Raw genomic sequence first — 15,985 nt, 5'->3', positions numbered from 1 at the left:
GCATCTATGAGACCTTTCCTCTTCCACTTTCTTTTTTCTCCCTAATCACCTAAGCCATGACACCCTACCCAGCAGTCCTCTTATAATCATTTTTTCTCCATCCTTCTTCCTTCTATAACCATAATATGAAGACCATCTCTCATACTAAGGCATCACTCAAGTTCACCTCACTATTTCTAATCATGTAATCTCTAATTTATTTATTTCTTTTTTAATCATGTAATCTCTAATATGTCTTTTAAATATCTTATTACAATTGTCTCAGGTCTCATTTATCGCATCCAATATATGAAACAAATAATACGAGTAATGAGTTTTTTCTCATATTTTCTCCAACTCATGTTATTGTTTTTCATTGCAGTCTACCATTAAACATGCATTCTATGTTTTTTCTCATTGTGACATTTTTTCACTAATGTGTTTTTGTAGTGTTACATGATAATTTGTGATTTAAATATCGGTAATTGATTTTTGAAAGATTGTCATTGTGGAGCTTTTCTCCCCGGGCCTTCACTGAAAATGGGCACTTTCTGGCCCAGTCAGACTTTCCCAGTAAACAAATGCCAAATAAATAAATAAATAACATGTAAATAACTACTTTAAAAGTCCAAGGCAGGCAAACTATTAAAACTGAGAGAAAGCAAAGGTGTGAAATATTTTGCCAAGTGTGCCACATTTGTATTGACATAACACGTTTTAGTGTTAGACCACAAGGCCTTAGTTATGATGTCATCATGAGTTCAGAAAGTATCATATCACAGGACCTTTATTATAATGCCACTGTAGGTTCATGAGATTTCATGTAATTTTGTAAATGCTATTAGGCTGAGTTTGTTGTTTCAAAATTTTATTCTGCTGAAGTCCTATTTTTAAAAGGACAAAAATGCTAAACATCTGTAATATATTAAAGTATGCCATAGTTTACATCATAGTACTTGTTTTTTTAACATTTTTCAAGTGGTTCTTAGCATATTCACTTAATGTCATTATACAAATGTACATGCTACCTCACCTAGTAAAACATGAAGTTACAATACACACCAAAAAACTATTGTACTGCTGTTTTGTATCGAGTGCATAGGTACAGCAGGAAAGGATTGTTGCATTTCCTACATAACAAAAACAGGAAAGAACAACTCTAGAATGGCATTGGTGCACCTGTTAATTGCTCCATGACAACAAAAAAATTCCCTCCTACAAAATACTGAGGTGTACAGGTTTCTGACAGTACTGCGTGAAGTAAACAAAAGAAAGCAGGACAGAGAGGAAGGGTTTCTGAAAACAATATATTTTCTGATATTACTATAATTCAATAAAAACAACAGCAAATATTATTCATAATCATAAGCTGTTTTTATGAAGGGCAGTTTCTGCTTTAGTGCATTTAATGAACATATAAATCCTGCCAAAAATAGTGGCTGTGACAGAGTTTAAAATAGGTATTGGGTAAGAAGAGAAGCACCGACACCTTGCCTGACAACATTTGGAATTGTTCATATTAAGCAAAAGATTTGTTATCTATTTGCTGACACTTTAACCAGTTACCTAACCTCTGCTGAGCACTACTGACTTCTTAAAGGAGTGGGCTTTGGTCTAATTATAGAAATTGTCAACAGTCATAAAGTATGGAGAGAAGGTCAAAGGGAAACAAACACAAATGTACATGAAATCTAAAGCAGTAAGGTAAAAATTTGTAGACAAGTATCAGTAATAAGGTACAAATTGAAGAGCACCATGGCTGAGATGGAGTAATTAGTGAGCCCATGAATTTTATGGCACTCATAGACAGGCACTGTTATAAAAAATGAGTCTAGAAGAAAAAAATCATACCATTTTGTCATGATCATATCATAAATAACATGGACCAGATATTCTGAATCAGAGTACTTAAACAAAAGTTGTTACCTTATAATTTCCACTGAAAGACTGGAAAACAATCATTCTATATGGTAACAGCTCGGGTAATGGAAACCATTCGCCTCACAAATAAATATGTAGATAATCATCCAATCATAAAGTTATAACTTAAAGAAAACTACTGTGGTACATTGTTTTACATGCAAGGGGAGCTTATTCCATAGGTGCATGCAGCAGTCTTAGTGTTTGGGTCAGCAGGGGCAGGTGTTTTTGAATTTCTTTTAGGCCCTGAGACAGGGTTAATAAGTTGAAACTGGAGTAATCGCTGAGTATGGTAGAGTTATTGGGCAGGCTGAAACTAGTTTTGAGAGAGAACATGGTAATTTAGTGATCAGATTTGAATAAGAAGGGGATGATGTGCAAACTGAGGTAACCTTTCTAAGGATGAGGTCAAGTATGCTTCCATCTCTTGGGAACTTGGACTAGTTGATCTAGGGAGTTGATACTGATAAAATCAAGAAACTGCTGGGCATGTATCTTATTTATTGTACAAAATGTCCATTTAATGACAGTTAAAGCCACTCAGCATTAGTATACTGGGATTTACAGCTACAGAATTCATTGTATCAAGGTAGATATTCATCATATTGATCACAGCTGCAGTAGCCTTAGCTATATGGGTTATATTCTGCCAAGGGTATAACAACCAGACGGCTTCCAAAGCTTCAGGGCATATTCCATGGGCCCAAACTATCAGTTAGCTTTTGCTGAGCCGCCTAAAAACACAGGTTTGAGAACTAAGCCTTTCAGAGCTTTCCAACTGCTGAACAGAGCACTCCTTTGTGGGATTTCGAGGATCAACAGTCTGCCTGGCTGTTCCTTTGTTGGACAAATATGTTCCCTTTGGGTAAAACCTTCCACATAAAAAGTTATTGACTAAATGTACTTTCTTCCTTAGGAAAGTTATTTTGGATATAGGAGTTTGTGTTTTAACAGAATGAAATAAGACTTAACTGTACTTTTAAACAGGCATGCACTTTTTTCCTGTCAGTTTAAAAATTGTTTAAAGAAGTCGAAAACCATTTTTTTTCCTGTGGAGAAACTGTGTTTAGCTAAGAATTTGACACTATACTGTTAAGCACTATATCCTTTAAATCTGCTTTGCTTTGGACTTTTATATCTGTTATATCCTTATAGCTATGTACAATAGCTGGGTTGAAGTTCTGACCTGCTATGAGTATAATCCATTGATTTGTTTCTTTTGGGATCTCCAAACATTCTCAGCAGGTGGATCCTGCTCTATTCACCCTCGCTTCACTTGACTTCACTCCACTCCACTCCCCTACCCTACCCCAAAGTTTCACCTGCTCCTCCTTCCTCTACACTTATTCTGCACCATACCTTACTTCCTAACAGATTTTACCACTCAGCATCAGGATAGTTTAAAACTCCTCCCACGCAGTATAATTACCTAATCTCTTAATCATATCTCTCGTCCATCCCAGTCAAACCCTACCTGGGCTGACCACTCAATGGCAAGACAGTCAAAAACTCCTCCCCACAATATATTACCTAATCTCTTAATCATCTCAGCCTCTTTAAGTATATCCCAATCAACTACTATCCTTTTACACCACTTCCAGTCTTTCACTTTTCCATCTAAAAGGCATTTTCGTAAACTCTAGCCCACTTCCACCATTCGTCCTAATCAGCAACTCTTCTACACAAAATGCTGCTCCTTACAATATTCTCTCATATTTTAGTACTTACCTCCCACTTAATGTACTATCATTTTCCCTTAAACTACTCTACCATAACCCCAACCTCCAGCTTCCTACTTAACCTAGAAAATTATAATAACTATTCTAATATATTTCCTAGCCCCTTCAGTCTCTGCCACTGGTCTCTGTCTTAAATACAGAATACATCACTGTAACAACCCCTCCCTTAAAACAAAACATCCGCTTATACCCACCCTTAGGAATTATTCTACATTTTTGCTTTGGAACTCAAAGATTCAATTGTGTGGGGACATATGCCCAAACCCTGGCCCTACTAATCTAAACCTAAACCTCAATGCCACCATTTCCTGCAAGCAGCATAACAACCCAGATAATGCCCCTCCTTCAATTGCAAGCAATCCCTTCTCAAATGCATCCTTTACTTTTTGTACAAAGACATTTTCCACCCAAACCACTTCCCATTTACAGACATACAGTACCAGTCTCCCACTCCATCAAGCACACGTCCATCCAAAAAACTATGTCTGATAACATTAAATCTTTGTAGTGTTTGTAATAAAATTACAGATCTACATGCCTGGATATCACTCCAGATATCTATCCTAGCCATCACTGAAACCTGGCTTAAATCCAATATGAAGGATACAGAAATACTACCTTCAGACTATAACATTATGAGGACTGTCTGACTCCACGAAAAAGAAGGAGGAGGAGTCACCCTACTTTACCCTAGCTCCTAAAACCTCCCCTCATATTTCAACTTCATCTCCAAATTTCACTCAGCCAAAATACTCATAACATTTTTAAAACTAAACTCTAAAAAACTCTTTGTATTACTGTAATTTACATCTATCGGGTCACAACATACCCATACTTGAAGAAATTCTCTCCTGGGTATCTAGTACTATTACTTACAAAAAAAATCATTATGGGTGATGTCAATAATGACTCAAAATGTCACCTATGACAGTCCCTCATCCTGCGTAAATCTATTTGGTCTGACTCAACTAACCACAACACCTACTTGATACAACTAAAGTAAGAAGGGCACAAACTCTTGATAGGATTTTACTCTCAGACCCCAGTAACTATACCAATCTTAACTCCCTAAGTGACCATCTCCCCTGCATATGCACAGAAACTTATCAGTCATCACCCCAATACCACCAACTTAAACCAACCAGGAATCTCACCAAATTTAACAAAGACTTATTTAACAGTATTGTATGGTCCTTCAACTAGTCTATATTAGAATCTCTCACATTAGATGATGCAGTTACAACTTTTAATACAAGTTTAAACACCCTAAATAACATTGCCCTTCTACATATAAAAAGAGTAAAAGGAAAACACTCCCCCTGGCTATCCACCTTACCAAAAACATTATGTGTAACAAAGACATGGCTTGAAGGGACTGGATAATAAAAAAAGAACTTTCAGTGATACAGGGAACTTCACAATCAAGTTAAAAAACATAAATACAAAGATAAACGATGCTATGACCAACTGCAGCATAATTATAAAAACGATCCAATAAATTCTGGTCCTTTAGTCACACATTACTCAAACCCGACTCAAAAAAAGATCCGTATCCCTCTCAAACCTCCTCTCCCTCTCAAAATCGTGGCTGTATTTAATAAATGCGCTATAGAGAACATTGCTGCCCTCAACAACAGTACATCAGTCTCCCCTACACACACCCATAACATATTATCAACTGCCCCTTCACTACCACATTAACCTCTGAAAAATATGAATCCAAACAATCCTTAGTCACAAATGCCAAAAACTTTACCTTAAAACCTGTAACAATATCTGCTATAAAAAAAATCTACTTAAACTTAAACCTTCCTCCCATCTGAATACCTCAAGATGGCAGCAGAAGCCATACAGTAGCTTTCTTAATCAATAGATCTCTAAGTTTCACCCCATTGCAATTCTATCCCCCTCTCAAAAATCCTAGAAAAATGTATCCACAATCAACTTCTTCATTTTCTCTCAGAACACCTCTTAACCAGTACTCAACATGTATTCCGCCCTTGCCATAGTACAACTACTACACTGCTATCCTTTTTATATAATATAAATAAGAAAGGGGACTCTGGCAAACTTATCTCTTCCATATTTCTGGATCTGTCCAAAGCCTTTGATACCATCTCACATAGCAAACTCCTTCAACAATTGCACCATCTTGGCCTAACCCCACCTTCATTTCCGTGGTTTAAAAAGTAAATGTCTGACAGACAGAAAACTGTTAGAGGGCAACATATTTTCTCTCCTTACCTCCTGTTACCACTGGTGTACCCCAAGGCTCAATCTTCGTCCACTTCTCTTTAATATTTTCCATAATGACCTCTGTAGACCTTCTATGCAAGCAGTACTTTTACAGTCTGCTGATGATTTGACATTAATATGCTCATCTGACACTCTGGCACATCTTTTCGAAATCACACAAGAAGCCTTCACCTCCGTTGAAAACTGGCTTCACAATTCCCAATTATTACTCAACCCCAAAAAACAAAACTACTCCTACTCCTCCGCAAAACACACCTAAAGAACAAATCCAACTTCAAAATCTTCTCACTTAACAATGCAGAGATAGAAATTGTATCTCATACAAAACTGCTTGGTTTGGCAATTGATGGCAACCTCAGATTTGAACTCCACATTCAAAATAATATTAAAAAAAGCTCACCAGAAATTTGACATGCTTTAAAGACATAAAAACTTTATTACTAACTCTGCTAAAATCACCCTAGCAACCACTTACCTCCTTCCTTCACTCTTATATGGTGCCCCTATCCTTACCAATATGCAGGTATCTGTTAAAACTAAACTCTAAATATGCTATAACAAAGTTGCTAAATTTATTACCAATAAACAATACTATGCACATCAATGCAAAGCCCTAAAAGTTTGAACTGGCTTGAACTACCCCACTACCTAGACTTCGTACAACTAGCTACTGCCTGCAACATCATTTATAAACCCCATGCCTGTCCTGCACTAAACTCTATTCTTCCTTCCTATTACCCAAACAGACCCCTTCATTCTAATGATAAACAACTTTTCACCATCTATAAACCTCAAAAAGCGATTGTTAATAGACTTTACTGCTACTCTGTTGTCAAAACTGGAATTCTATTCCACAGGCTATTAGAACGGTAACTTACCATCCTTCCTTTAAGCATTTTCTGAGAGGCCACCTATTCAACTCATGGCTTTGCTTGTGCTATACCCCCAGTTGCACATAAACATTGTCTACTTTTCTCCACCCCTATCTGTACAGATTCCCTACCCATCCCCACTTCCTCATCTTCCCCTGCCTATCCTACCTTCTCTATCACTTTACATAACCTTTTCCTATCACCTGGGATTAGTGCTTCTATTTTCTCTTGGTTAGACAAGGAGCACAGAGACATTATTTCCTGGAGACTACTGATTATCAGAAAGCCTAATATCTCCTTCATAGGTGACTGATTGGAATTTCTGATACTCCTTGTGAGAAAGGAAGCAGAGTGCATTGATTCCTGATTGTTGCTTGTTGGGCAGGGACTGTCTGTGCTTGACGTTCCTGACTGATCTGGTTGCTATTCAAGGCATCTACCAGGAAAAGGCTGCAATGTGGCCTGCTTCTCATCTTGGGATCAGTGCTAATGTTTTGCTTCTGGTGAGAGAAGAAGCAAAGGAGCATTGTATATCAGCAGAGTCAAGCTGTGGTGAGACCAGCACTAATAGTAGCCGGGCAATAGCCATTCACACGACTCCCCTCTTTTCATCATTCTTGACAAGTTAGTTCTCTGTTTTCACTAAGTACTGCTTGATTTGTTTCTAACTTCAGAATATCTGCTTAAATACTTCATCCTTCAATTTCCAAGGTCCACATTTTAGTTTACTCTCAGGTATTTGGCAGTGCCCTATACAGACACAGACACCTTGAGTGACATTTTTCCTGTAAAAGCACGACTGAAATTTCACCAATACCTAGTTGTACACAGGACAACAAGTTTGCACTGACAAGCACTGTCCCCAGAGTTGCAAACTGGATACTCCTGACATTGCTTTATACTCTTACTCCAACTGTCTAATCAATAAAAAAGGTCTGCTGCCATGGATAGGAACTTTCCCACTATCTCTGTTACCAGCTTGGTGGATATGGGTGTCCTGAGGCCATGTAGAAATTGCTTTATGTTTACTGACAACCAGTTAATTCTCAAACAAATTGATATGGTACGTGAGAGATGTATTTACACAATGCCACTGGAGGCAAAGCTCTCACATAAAAGTACTCCTAATGTTAATAAGGTTGTCAGTAATACACACGCTGTATCCATCACACACAGCTCAAAGCAAACACATAGACCCACATATGCTGAGGCACTTAAATATAACCTTCCTAGATGAAGCCCACATAACAAATGCCCTCAGCAGCCCTAAATGCACTCTTTCAAAACAATACCCACATCAACACATAGAGCCACATCTCGTGGAGCCTCTACTTTTAAGCCCATAAGGCAAGACACCACACAATCCAACATTCTAGTCATTGGAGATGCCATTGTGAGGAACACTGATGTCCCTCTCACCAGGCTGAGTAAGGAGAAATTCATGGTCAGTTGCTTATCAAGGGCTAGGATCCACCACAATACTCACACACTCAGGTCATTGGACCACAAGTACCAGTACGACTCAGTCATAATCCATGTGGGAGTATATGACCTGAGATGTACATCCCTAGTCTACGTGAATAGTGATATCATGGAGCTCTCAAAATATGTGTCTCAGGCTAGTATGAGCCTAGGTTTGAGCAGCATTTTACCTTCTTCAAGGCTGATGCCACAATATGAACAAAATATGGCTAACTTTAATAACTGGCTTTGTTTCTGGTATCATTCTAAGGGGATGCAATATTTGTCAGCAGGGAAGGAGGTGGTCAACAGACCATGCTGATTTAACAGGGAAGGTCTGCACCTCTCCCCTCTAGGTTTTCAAATATTAGCTAAAACACTGTCTTCCCCCATAGTACCTATTTTAGGCAATGCCAACCTTAAAGCACTTGAAACATAGCAAATCAGAACCAAGAAAATCTAAAGGTATTACTGCTCAATACTAGGAGTCTTAACAAAAGACTCCACTCATTAGAAGCTCTCTTCACTGTAGAGAATGCTGACATCTGTGTGGTCACTGAGACATGGATTAAAGCTGCAGAGAGCACACCAACAGAGCAAGGTTATAATGCCTTCTACATATTTAGACCAGCTACTATACAGATGGGCACAAAAGGTGGAGGTGTCTCAATTTACCTCAGAAATACATATACCTCAAGGCTGGTCAAACAGGACAATGAATTTCAGTTGCTCCATTTTCAAATCACCATAGGCGAAATCCAATACCACTTCCTTGTAAGCTATAGGTCCCTCTCTATGACCCAGGAAATCCATACCATGTATTTAAACTTATTGGAAACACACACCATCCAACCCAGCACCATATTCATGGGTGACTTTAATTACACCACTATTAACTGGGAATCCTATACAGCACCAGACATGCAGGCACAGAGATTCCTGGACTTTGTAAACACAAACTCCCTGTACCAGATTGTCAATACACCAACCAGAGGTACAACCATATTGGATCTGGTCCTCACTAATATTGGAGAGTGTGTACTGTACTGTAATATCTTCCCTGGTAAGGTTAGACCACAAAATGGTCTCCTTTGAAGTAAAAATAAAACCTGGACCCCCAGCTAAACTGGAATATTCAGGAACTACTCTAAGGCTAACTTCCTGCAATTAAGTGATAACCTGGCAAAACTTCAAGCCCCCATAAACCCTGAGAACACTGCTGCCTATGTGGAACTGTTCACAGAAACCCTGTACAAGCAGCTTAACTGCACTGCTGTATAGAGACAGCTGTACCCACCAGAAAGAAGTACAAAACTATCTCAAAAAACAAGCCACCCTGGTGGAATCACAAAATCAATAGGCTGTATAACAGAAGGAAGAAAATCATGGCAAAAATAAGGAGGTGCAGCTCAGCAGGATAAAAGCACCATCATCAAACTGACCAAACATCTCAGAGGACAAATAAAGTCTACCAAAGCCAAATTTGAGGTTAATTTGGCCTCCCAGGCCAAGGACAACCACAAGGCATTCTTTAGCTATGTCTGCAACCTCAAAGGCAATACACAATTGTGTGCAGAGCTCATTGTAAATGGAGTGACCTATACTGAGCCAGAAGATATAGCAAGCCTACTGGCTGATAAATTTAGCTCCAACTTTACCCCTCTCTCCCCTTTAACCTTCCCTCAGGAAATACCATCAAATATAACTCCCCCTGCTATTACTAGGGAACTGGTTCTTAATGCTCTCTCTCTAAGGCTAAGAACACTGCATCAATAGGCACAGACAATATCCCAGGATGCCTTCTAAATAGCATGAAACACAAGCTATCAGGCCTTCTGGAATTGCTATTTAACTGTAGCCTCCAAACAGGCTTTGTGCCTCATAAATGAAGAACAGCAACAGTCACCCCTCTGCACAAAGGTGGGCCATCTACAGACACTGGAAACTACAGACTCATAAGTCTCACTAGTCTTATATGTAAAGCCATGAAAAGAATTATCATGGAAAAGATCAATAGTGATATAGTAAACCTCCAGACACTGAACCCAACCCAATTTGGTTTTGTCAAGGGCACGTCATGCCTACTCAACCTGATGGACTTCTTTGAGAAGGTCACCAAAGCAACAGATGAGGGCAAAATGGTTCACATTGCCTACCTTGACCTGGCCAAGGCATTTGACACAATACCCTACTCAGACATTGTTGACAAACTCAAGAGGTGAGGTACAAACTTATATGTCACCCAGTGGATAGCCATTTGGCTCACAGACAGGACCCAGGAAATTAGAACTGGGGAGTCAACCTCTACAAAGAGGCCAGTCACAAGTGGAGTCCCTCAGGGACTGGTCCGTGGACTGCTCCTTTTTGGCATTTACTTCTCTGAAATGAAGGCCAATGTCAATAGTCTCTGGCTGACTTAATTTGCAGATGATTGCAAATTCAGAGATGTCATTGAATCCCACACTGACACAAATATTCTCTAGGAAGGACTGACAAAGATAGGCAACTGGTGTTAGAGCCATGGACTAAAACTAAATGCCAAGAAATGCATAAAAGTATCCTTCGGGAAGTTATCCACCCCTGGTAACTATCATATTGACAACACAACCCTTAGAGTTGACCCAGTAGTCAAGGACTTGGAGACACACAGACAGTAATCCAACCTTTGACCATCACATGTCTACAGTAGTGAGGAAATCATTCTATGTTGCACAATTTATAAATAATGGTATGGCATCTCTAAGTCCAAGGAAGTCATTGTTCCACTGTATTCAGCATTAATCAGACCTATCATTGAGTACAATGCCCCCTTTGGTATGTACCTAACCAGGCATATCCAACAATTGGAACATCCACAGAGGTTCATCACTAAAAGAATACAGGGGGTAAGTAAAATGTCCAATGCAGGCCACCTCAAGGCCGTATCCCTGTATTCTGTCACCTACAGGCTTTTGAGGGAGATCTATGCCTGGCAAACAGGGGACTTTCAGACCCCACTCTGGTGGACTTCCTGCATATCCACAAAAGAAACAGCACCAGAATTACCTATTCTAAAGACTTAAACCTTGCCTGTGATATAAATAGGACCTGCTGGAGAGAAAGGTATATCCCAGAGACTACACTGTGTCTGTAATAGGCTCCCCATCCATGTGAAGCAAAGTTTCTCCTTAACTCAATTCAATGGTAACTTGAACAATTGGATGGGGAACAGGACATTCATCCCTGGTTTGGCATCTACCGTGTCTCTAATGGACACAGAACCTATAAATGGTTCATCTCCAAGGCTGCTACTTGTAAATGTTTCATCTCCCAAGTCCCTGATATTTATCAAGGGTACCAGAACTTGTCAGAGATTTTGGATGCATGACTAGGCTTAAAAAGGCCCTTGAGGTCATTAGCCTAGTAAACACCTATGAACCTGTGAACCTCTTCTACATTTATCCTAATTTATCCTAATCCCTCTGCCCCCCCCCTTTATTGCTACAGTTAAACACATGATTTTTTTACTTATTGCTACTGTCAATTGCCAAAAGGACGCTCCCCAGAAGTGTATATAGTATTTCATTTTGCTTTTTCTCATTGTTCTCTTTGTCAAATATTTGTGTTATATCTCTATGCCTTACAATACTGTTGATTATTTTTGAAATGTATAAATTTCAGCTGTTTCTTGTGTAATGTGTTTGAATATTTGTATTCTTTTCTCTGTTAACTGGAGCTTTTCTCCCTGGGCCTTTGCTAAAAATGGACTCTTGTGACCCAGTTGGACTTTCTCAGTAAACAAATGACAATAAATAAATAAATAAATAAATAAATAAATAAGAAATAACTCAATTCGTTTAGTTTTTGGGGCTGGCAAAGTGTATTAAATAGCATTTTACTGTGATTTTTGGGGAAAAGTCCTTTAAACAACTTTAAAGTTTTACTGACTAATTCTGCTTGTTTTACCTGAGAAGGAGGCACCATTTTTGGCCTGACCATGGAACAAACTACTGGTGCCATGGTTGATCGTTCCTGTAGTCACAAAAAGAAAAAGTTAAGCAAAGAGCATTTGCCACCACAGCAGGCTAACAATTTGCAGCAGCCACATGTGGGTGACCCTGCTGTGGCCAGAGCTGATTCCTCAGACCACTCATCTTTTACCCTGATCCATCTGGTGTAGCACCTACAGCCACAATGGATTAGGTGTTAGCCATGTCCTCTTTGGCTGTTGGGGTCCCCTCAAAGGGCAAGGGAAAGCCACTCTTATTGTCCTGGGACAGAGAACAGGAAGGATAGTCAGAATGTTGTGCTCATCCATGGGGGTGCTGCTTCTGCCATTAACAATACTGCTAGCCCCATTTTTTTTCTGTCAAAAAGAAATTAACTGAAAAACCAATCAGTAAAAACTAAATGAAAACTCCAGCAAGGCTAGAACTTCCACTGAGTGACCTCCCAAACCTCTTGTATCAGAGACAGATAGGATATATGCAAATGAGCCTTGTGAACATCAGGTGTTTCAACTAATTGGCAATTATGAATGTCCATGACTTGTTCTATCATTTTAATGGACAATTCCAGACCAATAAAGCCAAACCACACCAGCTACAGCTATACATATTTCAGCCTTGTTATTACCTCATCACTCCTGCACAAGCAGAATGTTTGACTAATCCCTAGAAACACAGGGCTGTTATACCCAGCTGATGTCCATTATCATTCGGGTCACTGCAAAAATATTCCAAACAACAAACTAAAACAACGAGTGAGAAGGTCACTGAAAAACCAATCAGTAAAAACAAAATGAAAACTCCAGCAAAGCTAGAACGTCCACTCAGTGACCTGCCAAACCTCTTGTATGAGATGCACATGGGATATATGCAAATTATCCAATTAGCTGAAACACCTGATGTTCATAAGGCTCATTTGCATATATCCCATGGGCCTCTGACACACAAGGTTTGGGAGATCACTCAATCTAAGTTCTAGCTTTGGTGGAATTTTCGTTTTGTTTTTACTGTCAAAAAGAAATAGCAAACTAAATATGTATCTTCTGGAATCACAATGGCAAAAAACAATGATTTCTTTGTTCTTAAATTCACAATACGTTATTTATTCTACGATTGTCAGCAAACATCACCATAAAAATCTCTTAGCACCTCGGCCGAAATCAGCCTTTACAAAGCTCTGTAAAGGCTGATTTCAGCCGAGGCGCTAAGAAATTTTATGGTGATGTTTGCTGTCAATCGTAAAATGAATAATGTATTGTGAATTTAAGAACAAAGAAATCATTGCTTTTTTTTGCCATTGTGGTTCCAGTATATTTTGGTTTTGTGGTTTTATAAATATGTATCTACTCTTCCTCAAATTCTTGTAGACAGGAGTAGTTTATTACATCTGACTGTATCTATTGTAGGCCATCGATCCTTCTTACAAGGTGATTTCTGGTAAAAGAAAGAGGGATGCCCCTTTTCCTAAAGAGATTCAGGATTCTGAATCTGGACTGGAAGATGAAGGAACAGATGCAGGGTTTTCTCCTCAGGTTTCTGATTCAGACTCAGAGGAGAGCATAGTATCTGATTCTCTCTCTCTGTCGGAATTTCACTTTCTCTGAGACTGTTTCTAGAATGTGCCAGTGTTTTCAGTGAGAGAACTCTCAGGTTTCTCAGTCCTCCATAAAATACTATGAGCTGTTACAGATGGAGTTTCCAGAACTTTCACCCATTGTCCCATGTCAGCCTGCTACCCCTAAAAAGGCAGATAGAATGAATAAAGTTCCTTGGTCTTTTGAGTTTTCATACACTCTTTCAAAACCTGAGCCAGCAGCTGTGGCTTTAGCTTTAGTGAATCCTGCTGCTGCTAAACATTTTGTAAATTCCAATCCTACACTTTCTGACAAGAATGAGAAAATAATGGATAAGTAGGGGAGAAGTGTATGCTTCTGCAACTTTGATTTGTGAAAGTATTAGGAATGTTTTGCCTGCAGTTTCTTCTTGTGAGGGAAAATATACTTTAAATTGTTTGATTTCATCCATTTAACAAGTCACTACTCATTGTTTAAAGTGTGTGTATGACTCTGTAGTTACTTCTTCTAGGGCTGCGGCTACTGATACTGTTTTGAGGAGGTTTGCCTAGCTGCATTCCCAGTACCTCCCAGAGGCTGTGAAAAATGACATTTCAAATTCTCCTTTGGACAAAGATTTAGTTTTTTGTCCCTCTAATGCAGAGGTTATCAAAAAGTGTGATGACAGGGGTATGCTGATACAGGGAATCTCTAAGATATTTTTCAGTCCTCCTTTTCCATATTTTCTAAAGGATTCTCTAACCCTTCTCCCAATTTTGGCAAGAAACAAAATAAACAGTCAGCAAAATGCTGGTAAACATATTTAAGGATAAATGCTAAAAAGGATAAAGGAACCCCTTAAAACCAAGAACAGTCCAACAAGTCAGAATGACTACTTAAAGGAACTTGCCCAGCACTCCCACTCTAAACCCTCCCCCACCCTGGCAGTTCCTATTCTCTTACAGAAAGTCTGACTCACCATTTCTATCTGGCAACAGATTGTTTCAGACAAATGTGTTCTGAAGATCATTCATCAAGGTAGCAGATGGCAGTGGGAGGAAATACCTCCTTTCCGGGGAGTAATTCCTCATTCACCAGATTAGACTCCTCTATTTAACCCATTCTTCAAAACATGTTGTCTCAGGAAGTGATAGAGACAGTTTTTCTTTCCCAGATTGGGAATTTTTTTTTTTTTTTGTATTACCAGGCTGGGAAAGATTTTTATTCAAGAATATTTGTATTACCAGACTGGGAAAGGTTTTTATTCCCAGCAAGCAAGGGGAAACCAGGCTGTATCACCTTTGCAGACTAGTTATGTTAGCTTGGAATATAGCATCACAGCACCATCTCACTCTACAGGCATCCTACCTTCTGTCAGAGCAAAACTGTGCAGCAGACAAGTTGAAAGGACAGGCAGACTCTTGTGAATGCAAACTAGATTAGGGGTTCTTCCATGATTTTCTCTATCTGTGGGGAGATCCTCAAGTGCACCTCTTCTCCTCCTCTCTGAACAATCAGCTAGCAAAATTCTGCTCCAAAACTCCATGCAAGGAGGCCTGGAAGACTGATGTCTTTTCTTTTCCTTGGACAGGAATGATCCTGTATGCTCTTCCACCCTTTACACTGATATCCAGGGTACTTCTGAAGATTCAGAAGGAATCTCCAAGATCATTGTGGTGACTCCCTTCTGGACCAGGCAACAGTGGTTCTCCCTTATTTTGGAAATGGCTAGGGGCAATTACCGCAAATTCCTCATAGACTGGATCTACTCATACAGGAACAGAGGTGTTTGATATACCCTGACCCCAATCAGCTTCAGCTGCCTGCCTGGATGATAGGGTCTTACTTACCTTTAGACACCTGTTTAATGAGGACATGCAGCAGGTAATAATGGAGGCAGGAAAGCCTGCTACTAGAAAATCATATATTAGCAAATGGAAAAAAATTATAGGTGGTGCCAGCAACATAACCAACACCCATTCAGGGCTAGTGTTTCACTGGATTTACAATATTTTCTGTGAGTTACTATCCTTTGGCCTTTCATACTCCTCCCTCAATGTTCATTTATCTGCCATTTAAACATGTCTGCCCATGGATCCTACTCTTTCAATGCAGTCTCATGACAAAATGTTTTAAAAGGGGTTTTGCGTAAGAGGCCTCTGAGAAAACAGATGGCTCCTTCTTAGGATCTTAATTTTGTTTTAGAGAAGCTAATGCTT

This window comes from Protopterus annectens, chromosome 3.part0 (assembly GCF_019279795.1).
Source record: "Protopterus annectens isolate FY-2018-M chromosome 3.part0, PAN1.0, whole genome shotgun sequence".
NCBI lineage: Eukaryota > Metazoa > Chordata > Ceratodontiformes > Protopteridae > Protopterus > Protopterus annectens.
The sequence above is the reverse complement of the archived record's forward strand: the minus strand, read 5'-3'. Positions refer to the sequence as shown.